Source organism: Phalangium opilio, unplaced genomic scaffold (genome assembly GCF_054372755.1).
Source record: "Phalangium opilio isolate 3A_F unplaced genomic scaffold, DU_Popi_V2 ptg001170l_1, whole genome shotgun sequence".
NCBI lineage: Eukaryota > Metazoa > Arthropoda > Arachnida > Opiliones > Phalangiidae > Phalangium > Phalangium opilio.
The window spans coordinates 4,003,694-4,015,895 of NW_028324255.1; the positions used below are offsets into that span (position 1 = coordinate 4,003,694).

Sequence of the window (12,202 nt, forward strand, 5' to 3'; positions counted from 1 at the left end):
TCATTGCTCTTTTCTGTTGCATGATTGCAATTTACATCCTCCGAAGTCTTCATGACCACATACCTATTTTAAATATAACTTGAACTATTCTATTGTCAGAGCCAATAGTGGCTTAGACTGATGAAGACCCTCGGGTCGAAAGCTTTCCGCTTGTTATATTTATTAGAAAAATTTTACTTCTAATAAAGTATTACATCAATACCATGAGTTTTTCTTCGCAAAATTAGTCTTTCTCTATTCTATTGTCATTCATTAGACCTATTTCAGATTTACCATATTCATATTAAGAGCAACAAAGGGGTGATTATACCAATTGCTGCATACTGAAATGCTTACTTTTCAAGTAACTGTTCATTGGAAAGTTGTAAATATGGTTAATGGTTATGTTTTTTAAGTTATGTCGTCTTGCAGTTGTAAAGCGCTAAGCGGGTGATCCGCGACTTCCAGTGTTAGTTGAGAGGCGCAAATGGCTTGACACTCAGTGTCTGGATAAGCTTGTTCATCAGCAGTTGGAAGATATACCTCGTCTGAGAGAGGGTAGGATAAATATTGATTAAAGGGTATGGGTGTGTCTCGCTCATCAACACACCATTCCATGAGAATATGATAAGTGCGAAATTGTTAGATTCACAAGAGCATGAACGAATCATGGAGTTGCTCTTGCTAAGTGCGCAAATAAGGCTTTAACCATTCAGTTACCACGGCCGATCAGCCCTCTCACTTTTTTTACTGCAGTGACTTCTTTCCTGCGATCGACAGTTGCCACACAATCTGAACAAGTAATAAATCATGAAAGAAATAAATTAAATGGTGTGTTTTTATTTAAATCGGATTTTTAAGGGGGGAAATTAAAGAGTTTAGTTGAATACTTCACAAATTAATTAATCCTTCATATATTACACTCACCACTTTACTCGACACGTTGATCAACGTCGGGAGGTTGATAAAAAGTGTTGAAATGTCGTCTGCTGTAAGTGCGTTCAGCACAGAGCGTTACCGAAGCAACCATTAAAACCGGTGTTTAACCGGTAACTCATTTGTCAGTTTATGAAAAAACATTTTGAATTTGGTGTATAAATTTAATAGTTTACATCTGAGTCTGCGCGGAATTTGCACCAATCACTGAGCCAAGGCATGGAACGTCATCAATAGACGTAGCCAATTAAAAGGCCAAGGGCAGTGGTTGACGGTCCAACCAGCGAGCCAAGGGCAGAAGGAGGAGCTTAACTTTTCTGCAGAATACGGCCGCTGACAACATTTTAAATTCTAAGCTTCCATGGCGCAATGCTTAGTGCGTTCGGCTGTTAACCGAAAGGTCGGTGGTTCGAGCCCACCCTGGAGCGGTGTTTGAGGCCTCAGATGTGACGTAAAAAGTCAAAGTTTTCCCACAATACCTGACGAACATTTATTTTTTGGGCTTCCGTGGTGCAATGGTTAGCGCATTCGGCTGTTAACCGAAAGGTTGGTGGTTCGAGCCCATCCCGGAGCGGTGTTGTGAGATCTCAGATGTGACGTAAGTCAAAGTTTTCCCACAATACCTGACGAACATTTATTTTTTGGGCTTCCGTGGCTCAATGGTTAGCGCGTTCGGCTGTTAACTCAAAGGTTGGTGGTTCGAGCCCATCCGGGAGCGGTGTTGTGAGGTCTCAGATGTGACGTAAAAAGTCAAAGTTTTTCCACAATACCAGACGACGATATAATTTTTGGGCTTCCGTTGCGCAATGGTTATCGCGTTCATCTGTTAACCGAAAGGTTGGTGGTTCGAGCCCACCCGGGAGCGGTGTTGTGAGATCTCAAAAGTAACGTAAAAAGCCAAAGTTTTTCCACAACACCTGACAACATTTTAAATTCTAAGCTTCCGTGGCGCAATGTTTTGTGCTTTCGTCTGTTAACCGAAAGGGTGGTGGTTCGAGCCCATCCGGGAGCGGTGTTGTGAGGTGTCAGCTGTAACCCAGAATATAAAAGTTTTTGCACAATACCTGAAGACCATTTAATTTTTGGGCTTCCTTTTCGCAATGGTTATCACGTTCATCTGTTAACCGAAAGGTTGGTCGTTCGAGCCCACCCGGGAGCGGTGTTGTGAGATCTCGAATGTAACGTAAAAAGCCAAAGTTGTTCCACAATACTTGACAACATTTTAAATTCTAAGCTTCCGTGGCGCAATGCTTAGTGCGTTCGGCTGTAACCGAAAGGTTGGTGGTTCGAGCCCATCCCGGAGCGGTGTTGTGAGATCTCAGATGTGACGTAAAAAGTCAAAGTTTTTCCACAATACCTGACGACGATATAATTTTTGGGCTTCCGTTGCGCAATGGTTATCGCGTTCATCTGTTAACCGAAAAGTTGGTGGTTCGAGCCCTCCCGGGAGCGGTGTTGTGAGATCTCAAAAGTAACGTAAAAAGCCAAAGTTTTTCCACAATACCTGACTACATTTTATATTCTAAGCTTCCGTGGCGCAATGCTTAGTGCATTCGGCTGTTAACCGAAAGGTCGGTGGTTCGAAACCACCCGGGAGCGGTGTTGTGAGGTCTCAGATGTGACGTAAAAAGTTAAAGTTTTTCCACAATACCTGACAACATTTTAAATTCTAAGCTTCCATGGCGCAATGCTTAGTGCGTTCGGCTGTTATCCGAAAGGTCGGTGGTTCGAGCCCACCCGGGAGCGGTGTTGTGAGATCTCAAAAGTAACGTAAAAAAGCCAAAGTTTTTCCACAATACCGGACGACGATATAATATTTGGGCTTCCGTTGCGCAATGGTTATCGCGTTCATCTGTTATCCGAAAGGTTGGTGGTTCGAGCCCACCCGGGAGCGGTGTTGTGAGATCTCAAAAGTAACGTAAAAAGCCAAAGTTTTTCAAAAATACCTGACAGCATTTTAAATTCTAAGCTTCCGTGGCGCAATGTTTTGTGCTTTCGTCTGTTAACCGAAAGGTTGGTGGTTCGAGCCCATCCGGGAGCGGTGTTGTGAGGTGTCATCTGTAACCCAGAATATAAAAGTTTTTCCACAATACCTGAAGACCATTTAATTTTTGGGCTTCCTTTTCGCAATGGTTATCACGTTCATCTGTTAACCGAAAGGTTGGTCGTTCGAGCCCACCCGGGAGCGGTGTTGTGAGATCTCAAATGTAACGTAAAAAGCCAAAGTTTTTCCACAATACCTGACAACATTTTAAATTCTAAGCTTCCGTGGCGCAATGCTTAGTGCGTTCGGCTGTTAACCGAAAGGTTGTTGGTTCGAGCCCTCCGGGAGCGGTGTTGTGAGGTCTCAGATGTGACGTAAAACGTCAAAGTTTTTCCACAATACCTGACGACGATATAATTTTGGGCTTCCGTTGCGCAATGGTTATCGCGTTCATCTGTTAACCGAAAGGTTGGTGGTTCGAGCCCACCCGGGAGCGGTTTTGTGAGAACTCAAAAGTAACGTAAAAAGCCAAAGTTTTTCCACAATACCTGACAACATTTTAAACTCTAAGCTTCCATGGCGCAATGGTTAGCGCATTCGGCTGTTAACCGAAAGGTTGGTGGTTCGAGCCCATCCCGGAGCGGTGTTGTGAGATCTCAGATGTGACGTAAAAAGTCAAAGTTTTTCCACAATACCTGACGATGATATAATTTTTGGGCTTCCGTTGCGCCATGGTTATCGCGTTCATCTGTTAACCGAAAGGTTGGTGGTTCGAGCCCACCCGGGAGCGGTGTTTGAGGCCTCAGATGTGACGTAAAAAGTCAAAGTTTTTCCACAATACCTGACAACATTTTAAATTCTAAGCTTCCATGGCGCAATGCTTAGTGCGTTCGGCTGTTAACCGAAAGGTCGGTGGTTCGAGCCCACCCGGGAGCGGTGTTGTGAGATCTCAAAAGTAACGTAAAAAAGCCAAAGTTTTTCCACAATACCGGACGACGATATAATATTTGGGCTTCCGTTGCGCAATGGTTATCGCGTTCATCTGTTAACCGAAAGGTTGGTGGTTCGAGCCCACCCGGGAGCGGTGTTGTGAGGTGTCAGCTGTAACCCAGAATATAAAAGTTTTTGCACAATACCTGAAGACCATTTAATTTTTGGGCTTCCATTTCGCAATGGTTATCACGTTCATCTGTTAACCGAAAGGTTGGTCGTTCGAGCCCACCCGGGAGCGGTGTTGTGAGATCTCGAATGTAACGTAAAAAGCCAAAGTTTTTCCACAATACTTGACAACATTTTAAATTCTAAGCTTCCGTGGCGCAATGCTTAGTGCGTTCGGCTGTTAACCGAAAGGTTGGTGGTTCGAGCCCATCCCGGAGCGGTGTTGTGAGATCTCAGATGTGACGTAAAAAGTCAAAGTTTTTCCACAATACCTGACGACGATATAATTTTTGGGCTTCCGTTGCAAAATGGTTATCGCGTTCACCTGTTAACCGAAAGGTTGGTGGTTCGAGCCCTCCCGGGAGCGGTGTTGTGAGATGTCAAATGTAACGTAAAATGCCAAAGTTTTTCCACAATACCTGACAACATTTTAAATTCTAAGCTTCCTTGGCGCAATGCTTAGTGCGTTCGGCTGTTAACCGAAAGGTTGGTGGTTCGAGCCCATCCGGGAGCGGTGTTGTGAGGTCTCAGATGTGACGTAAAAAGTCAAAGTTTTTCCACAATACCTGACAACCATTGAATTTCTGAGCTTCCGTGGCGCAATGGTTAGCGCGTTCGGCTGTTATCCGAAAGGTTGGTGGCTCAAGCCCAGCCGAGAACGTTGGTGTGAAGTGTTATAAGTAACGTTAAAAGTCAAAGTTTTTCCAAAATACCTGACAACATTTTAAATTCTAAGCTTCCGTGGCGCAATGTTTTGTGCTTTCATCTGTTAACCGAAAGGGTGGTGGTTCGAGCCCACCCGGGAGCGGTGTTTGAGGCCTCAGATGTGACGTAAAAGTCAAAGTTTTCCCACAATAACTGACGAACATTTATTTTTTGGGCTTCCGTGGTGCAATGGTTAGCGCATTCGGCTGTTAACCGAAAGGTTGGTGGTTCGAGCCCATCCCGGAGCGGTGTTGTGAGATCTCTGATGTGACGTAAAAAGTCAAAGTTTTTCCACAATACCTGACGATGATATAATTTTTGGGCTTCCGTTGCGCCATGGTTATCGCGTTCATCTGTTAACCGAAAGGTTGGTGGTTCGAGCCCACCCGGGAGCGGTGTTGTGAGATCTCAAAAGTAACGTAAAAAGCCAAAGTTTTTCCACAATACCTCACAACATTTTAAATTCTAAGCTTCCATGGCGCAATGCTTAGTGCGTTCGGCTCTTAACCGAAAGGTCGGTGGTTCGAGCCCACCCGGGAGCGTTGTTGTGAGATCTCAAAAGTAACGTAAAAAAGCCAAAGTTTTTCCAGAATACCTGACAAAATTTTAAATTCTAAGCTTCCGTGGCGCAATGTTTTGTGCTTTCGTCTGTTAACCGAAAGGTTGGTGGTTCGAGCCCATCCGGGAGCGGTGTTGTGAGATGTCAGCTGTAACCCAGAATATAAAAGTTTTTCCACAATACCTGAAGACCATTTAATTTTTGGGCTTCCTTTTCGCAATGGTTATCACGTTCATCTGTTAACCGAAAGGTCGGTGGTTCGAGCCCACCCGGAAGCGGTGTTTGAGGCCACAGATGTGACGTAAAAAGTCAAAGTTTTCCCACAATACCTGACGCACATTTATTTTTTGGGCTTCCGTGGCGCAATGGTTAGCGCATTCGGCTGCTAACCGAAAGGTTGGTGGTTCGAGCCCATCCCGGAGCGGTGTTGTGAGATCTCAGATGTGACGTAAAAAGTCAACGTTTTTCCACAATACCTGACAACCATTGAATTTCTGAGCTTCCGTGGCTCAATGGTTAGCGCGTTCGGCTGTTAACTCAAAGGTCGGTGGTTCGAGCCCACCCGGGAGCGGTGTTGTGAGATCTCAAATGTAACTAAAAAAGCCAAAGTTTTTCCACAATACCTGACAACATTTTAAATTCTAAGCTTTCGTGGCGCAACGCTTAGTGCGTTCGGCTGTTTACCGAAAGGTTGGTGGTTCGAGCCCATCCGAGAGCGGTGTTGTGAGGTCTCAGATGTGACGTAAAAAGTCAACGTTTTTCCACAATACCTGACAACCATTGAATTTCTGAGCTTTTGTGGCTCAATAGTTAGCGCGTTCGGCTGTTAACTGAAAGGTTGGTGTTTCGAGCCCATCCGGGAGCGGTTTTGTTTGGTCTCAGATGAGACGTAAAAAGTCAAAGTTTTTCCACAATACCTGATGACGATATAATTTTTGGGCTTCCGTTGCGCAATGGTTATAGCGTTCATCTGTTAACCGAAAGGTTGGTGGTTCGAGCCCACCCGGGAGCGGTGTTGTGAGATCTCAAAAGTAACGTAAAAAGCCAAAGTTTGTCCACAATACCTGACAACATTTTAAATTCTAAGCTTCCATGGCGCAATGCTTTGTTCGTTCGGCTGTTAACCGAAAGGTCGGTGGTTCGAGCCCACCCGGGAGCGGTGTTGTGAGGGCTCAGATGTGACGTAAAAAGTCAAAGTTTTCCCACAATACCTGACGAAGATTTATTTTTTGGGCTTCCGTGGCGCAATGGTTAGCGCATTCGGCTGTTAACCGAAAGGTTGGTGGTTCGAGCCCATCCCGGAGCGGTGTTGTGAGATCTCAGATGTGACGTAAAAAGTGAAAGTTTTTCCACAATACCTGACGACTATATAATTTTTGGGCTTCCGTTGCGCAATGGTTATCGCGTTCATCTGTTAACCGAAAGGTTGGTGGTTCGAGCCCACCCGGGAGCGGTGTTGTGAGATCTCAAAAGTAACGTAAAAAGCCAAAGTTTTTCCACAATACCTGACAACATTTTAAATTCTAAGCTTCCGTGGCGCAATGCTTAGTGCGTTCGGCTGTTAACCGAAAGGTCGGTGGTTCGAAACCACCCGGGAGCGGTGTTGTGAGGTCTCAGATGTGACGTAAAAAGTCAAAGTTTTTCCACAATACCTGACAACCATTGAATTTCTGAGCTTCCTTGGCTCAATGGTTAGCGCGTTCGGCTGTTAACCGAAAGGTTGGTGGTTCGAGCCCACCCGGGAGCGGTGTTGTGAGATCTCAAAAGTAACGTAAAAAGCCAAACTTTTTCCACAATACCTGACAACATTTTAAATTCTAAGCTTACATGGCGCAATGCTTAGTGCGTTCGGCTGTTAACCGAAAGGTCGGTGGTTCGAGCCCACCCGGGAGCGGTGTTGTGAGGTCTCAAAAGTAACGTAAAAAGCCAAAGTTTTTCCAAAATACTTGACAACATTTTAAATTCTAAGCTTCCGTGGCGCAATGTTTTGTGCTTTCGTCTGTTAACCGAAAGGGTGGTGGTTCGAGCCCATCCGGGAGCGGTGTTGTGAGGTCTCAGATGTGACGTAAAAAGTCAAAGTTTTTCCAGTATACCTGACGACGATATAATTTTTGGGCTTCCGTTGCGCAATGGTTATCGCGTTCATCTGTTAACCGAAAGGTTGGTGGTTCGAGCCCACCCGGGAGCGGCGTTGTGAGATCTCAAAAGTAACGTAAAAAGCCAAAGTTTTTCCACAATACCTGACAACATTTTAAATTCTAAGCTTCCATGGCGCAATGCTTAGTGCCTTCGGCTGTTAACCGAAAGGTCGGTGGTTCGAGCCCACCCGGGAGCGGTGTTGTGAGATCTCAAAAGTAACGTAAAAAGCCAAAGTTTTTCCAAAATACTTGACAACATTTTAAATTCTAAGCTTCCGTGGCGCAATGTTTTGTGCTTTCGTCTGTTAACCGAAAGGGTGGTGGTTCGAGCCCATCAGGGAGCGGTGTGTTGAGGTGTCAGCTGTAACCCAGAATATAAAAGTTTTTCCACAATACCTGAAGACCATTTAATTTTTGGGCTTCCTTTTCGCAATGGTTATCACGTTCATCTGTTAACCGAAAGGTTGGTCGTTCGAGCCCACCCGGGAGCGGTGTTGTGAGATCTCAAAAGTAACGTAAAAAGCCAAAGTTTTTCCACAATACCTGACAACATTTTAAATTCTAAGCTTCCATGGCGCAATGTTTTGTGCTTTTGTCAGTTAACCGAAAGGGTGGTGGTTCGAGCCCATCCGGGAGCGGTGTTGTGAGGTGTCAGCTGTAACCCAGAATATAAAAGTTTTTCCACAATACCTGAAGACCATTTAATTTTTGGGCTTCCTTTTCGCAATGGTTATCACGTTCATCTGTTAACCGAAAGGTTGGTCGTTCGAACCCACCCGGGAGCGGTGTTGTGAGATCTCAAATGTAACGTAAAAAGCCAAAGTTTTTCCACAATACCTGACAACATTTTAAATTCTAAGCTTCCGTGGCGCAATGCTTAGTGCGTTTGGCTGTTAACCGAATGGTTGGTGGTTCGAGCCCATCCTGAAGCGGTGTTGTGAGATCTCAGATGTGACGTAAAAAGTGAAAGTTTTTCCACAATACCTGACGACTATATAATTTTTGGGCTTCAGTTGCGCAATGGTTATCGCGTTCATCTGTTAACCGAAAGGTTGGTGGTTCGAGCCCACCCGGGAGCGGTGTTGTGAGATCTCAAAAGTAACGTAAAAAGCCAAAGTTTTTCCACAATACCTGACAACATTTTAAATTCTAAGCTTCCGTGGCGCAATGCTTAGTGCGTTCGTCTGTTAACCGAAAGGTCGGTGGTTCGAAACCACCCGGGAGCGGTGTTGTGAGGTCTCAGATGTGACGTAAAAAGTCAAAGTTTTTCCACAATACCTGACAACATTTTAAATTCTAAGCTTCCGTGGCGCAATGCTTAGTGCGTTTGGCTGTTAACCGAATGGTTGGTGGTTCGAGCCCATCCTGGAGCGGTGTTGTGATGTCTCAGATGTGACGTAAAAAGTCAAAGTTTTTCCAGTATACCTGACGACGATATAATTTTTGGGCTTCCGTTGCGCAATGGTTATCGCGTTCATCTGTTAACCAAAAGGTTGGTGGTTCGAGCCCACCCGGGAGCGGTGTTGTGAGATCTCAAAAGTAACGTAAAAAGCCAAAGTTTTTCCACAATACCTGACAACATTTTAAATTCTAAGCTTCCGTGGCGCAATGCTTAGTGCGTTCGTCTGTTAACCGAAAGGTCGGTGGTTCGAAACCACCCGGGAGCGGTGTTGTGAGGTCTCAGATGTGACGTAAAAAGTCAAAGTTTTTCCACAATACCTGACAACCATTGAATTTCTGAGCTTCCTTGGCTCAATGGTTAGCGCGTTCGGCTGTTAACCGAAAGGTTGGTGGTTCGAGCCCATCCGGGAGCGGTGTTGTGAGGTCTCAGATGTGACGTAAAAAGTCAAAGTTTTTCCAGTATACCTGACGACGATATAAAATTTTTGGGCTTCCGTTGCGCAATGGTTATCGCGTTCATCTGTTAACCGAAAGGTTGGTGGTTCGAGCCCACCCGGGAGCGGTGTTGTGAGATCTCAAAAGTAACGTAAAAAGCCAAAGTTTTTCCACAATACCTGACAACATTTTAAATTCTAAGCTTCCGTGGCGCAATGCTTAGTGCGTTTGGCTGTTAACCGAATGGTTGGTGGTTCGAGCCCATCCTGGAGCGGTGTTGTGAGGTCTGAGATGTGACGTAAAAAGTCAAAGTTTTTCCACAATACCTGACAACCATTGAATTTCTGAGCTTCCGTGGTTCAATGGTTAGCGCGTTCATCTGTTAACCGAAAGGTTGGTGGTTCGAGCCCACCCAGGAGCGGCGTTGTGAGATCTCAAAAGTAACGTAAAAAGCCAAAGTTTTTCCACAATACCTGACAACCTTTTAAATTCTAAGCTTCCGTGGCGCAATGCTTAGTGCGTTCGGCTGTTAACCGAAAGGTCGGTGGTTCGAGCCCACCCGGGAGCGGTGTTGTGAGGTCTCAGATGTGACGTAAAAAGTCAAACTTTTCCCACAATACCTGACGAACATTTATTTTTTGGGCTTCCGTAGCGCAATGGTTAGCGCATTCGGCTGTTAACCGTAAGGTTGGTGGTTTTGCCCATCCGGGAGCGGTGTTGTGGAGTCTCAGATGTGACGTAAAAAGTCAAAGTTTTTCCACAATACCTGACGGCCTTTCAATTTTTGGGCTTCCATGGCGCAATGGTTAGCGCGTTCGGCTGTTATCCGAAAGGTTGGTGACTCAAGCCCAGCCGAAAACGTTGGTGTGAAGTGTTATAAGTAACGTTAAAAGTCAAAGTTTTTCCTAAATACCTGACAACATTTTAAATTCTAAGCTTCCGTGGCGCAATGCTTAGTGCGATCGGCTGTTAACCGAAAGGTTGGTGGTTCGAGCCCATCCGGGAGCGGTGTTGTGAGGTCTGAGATGTGACGTAAAAAGTCAAAGTTTTTCCACAATACCTGACAACCATTGAATTTCTGAGCTTCCGTGGTTCAATGGTTAGCGCGTTCATCTGTTAACCGAAAGGTTGGTGGTTCGAGCCCACCCAGGAGCGGCGTTGTGAGATCTCAAAAGTAACGTAAAAAGCCAAAGTTTTTCCACAATACCTGACAACCTTTTAAATTCTAAGCTTCCGTGGCGCAATGCTTAGTGCGTTCGGCTGTTAACCGAAAGGTCGGTGGTTCGAGCCCACCCGGGAGCGGTGTTGTGAGGTCTCAGATGTGACGTAAAAAGTCAAACTTTTCCCACAATACCTGACGAACATTTATTTTTTGGGCTTCCGTAGCGCAATGGTTAGCGCATTCGGCTGTTAACCGTAAGGTTGGTGGTTTTGCCCATCCGGGAGCGGTGTTGTGGAGTCTCAGATGTGACGTAAAAAGTCAAAGTTTTTCCACAATACCTGACGGCCTTTCAATTTTTGGGCTTCCATGGCGCAATGGTTAGCGCGTTCGGCTGTTATCCGAAAGGTTGGTGACTCAAGCCCAGCCGAAAACGTTGGTGTGAAGTGTTATAAGTAACGTTAAAAGTCAAAGTTTTTCCTAAATACCTGACAACATTTTAAATTCTAAGCTTCCGTGGCGCAATGCTTAGTGCGATCGGCTGTTAACCGAAAGGTTGGTGGTTCGAGCCCATCCGGGAGCGGTGTTGTGAGGTCTCAGATGTGACGTAAAAAGTCAAAGTTTTTCCACAATACCTGACGACGATATTTTTTGGGCTTCCGTTGCGCAATGGTTATCGCGTTCATCTGTTAACCGAAAGGTTGGTGGTTCGAGCCCACCCGGGAGCGGTGTTGTGAGATCTAAAAAGTAACGTAAAAAGCCAAAGTTTTTCCACAATACCTGACAACATTTTAAATTCTAAGCTTCCATGGCGCAATGGTTATCGCGTTCATCTGTTAACCGAAAGGTTGGTGGTTCGAGCCCACCCGGGAGCGGTGTTGTGAGATCTAAAAAGTAACGTAAAAAGCCAAAGTTTTTCCACAATACCTGACAACATTTTAAATTCTAAGCTTCCATGGCGCAATGCTTAGTGCGTTCGGCTGTTAACCGAAAGGTCGGTGGTTCGAGCCCACCCGGGAGCGGTGTTGTGAGGCCTCAGATGTGACGTAAAAAGTCAAAGTTTTTCCACAATACCTGAAGACCATTTAATTTTTGGGCTTCCTTTTCGCAATGGTTATCGCGTTCATCTGTTAACCGATAGTTTGGTGGTTCGAGCCCATCCGGGAGCGTTATTGTGAGGTCTCAGATGTAACGTAAAAAGTCAGAGTTTTTCAACAATACCTGACGAACATTTAATTTTTGGGCTTCCGTGGCGCAATGGTTAGCGCGGTCGGCTGTTAACCGAAAGGTTGGTGGTTCGAGCCCACCCGGGAGCGGTGTTGTGAGGTCTCAGATGTGACGTAAAAAGTCATAAGTTTTCCACAATACCTGACGAACATTTAATTTTTGGGCTTCCGTGGCGCAATGGTTAGCGCGTTCAGCTGTTAACCGAAAGGTTGGTGGTTCCAGCCTACCCGTTAGAGGTGTTGTGGGGTCTCAGAAGTAGCAAAAAAGTCGTAAGTTTTCCACAATACCTGACAACCATTTAATTTCTGAGCTTCTGTGGCTCAATGGTTAGCGCGTTCGGCTGTTAATCGAAAGGTTGGTGGTTCGAGCCCACCTGGGAGCGGTGTTGTGAGGTCTCAAATGTAACGTCAAAAGACAAAGTTTTTCAACAATACCTGACGACATTTAATTTTTAGGCGCTGACCATTGCGCCACGGAAGCCCAAAAAATAAATGTTCGTCATGTATTGTGGGAAAACTTTG

General features: G+C 45.3%; 2 non-coding genes across 2 annotated transcripts; both read left to right on the forward strand.

Annotated features, from left to right (window-relative positions):
- Positions 1-5,231: 5,231 nt before the first annotated feature.
- Positions 5,232-5,304, forward strand: TRNAK-CUU (transfer RNA lysine (anticodon CUU)). Its single transcript has one exon. It is a non-coding gene; the product is annotated as a tRNA-Lys (tRNA).
- Positions 5,305-5,672: 368 nt separating this feature from the next.
- TRNAS-GCU (transfer RNA serine (anticodon GCU)) lies at positions 5,673-5,745 on the forward strand. Its single transcript has one exon. It is a non-coding gene; the product is annotated as a tRNA-Ser (tRNA).
- Positions 5,746-12,202: the final 6,457 nt, after the last annotated feature.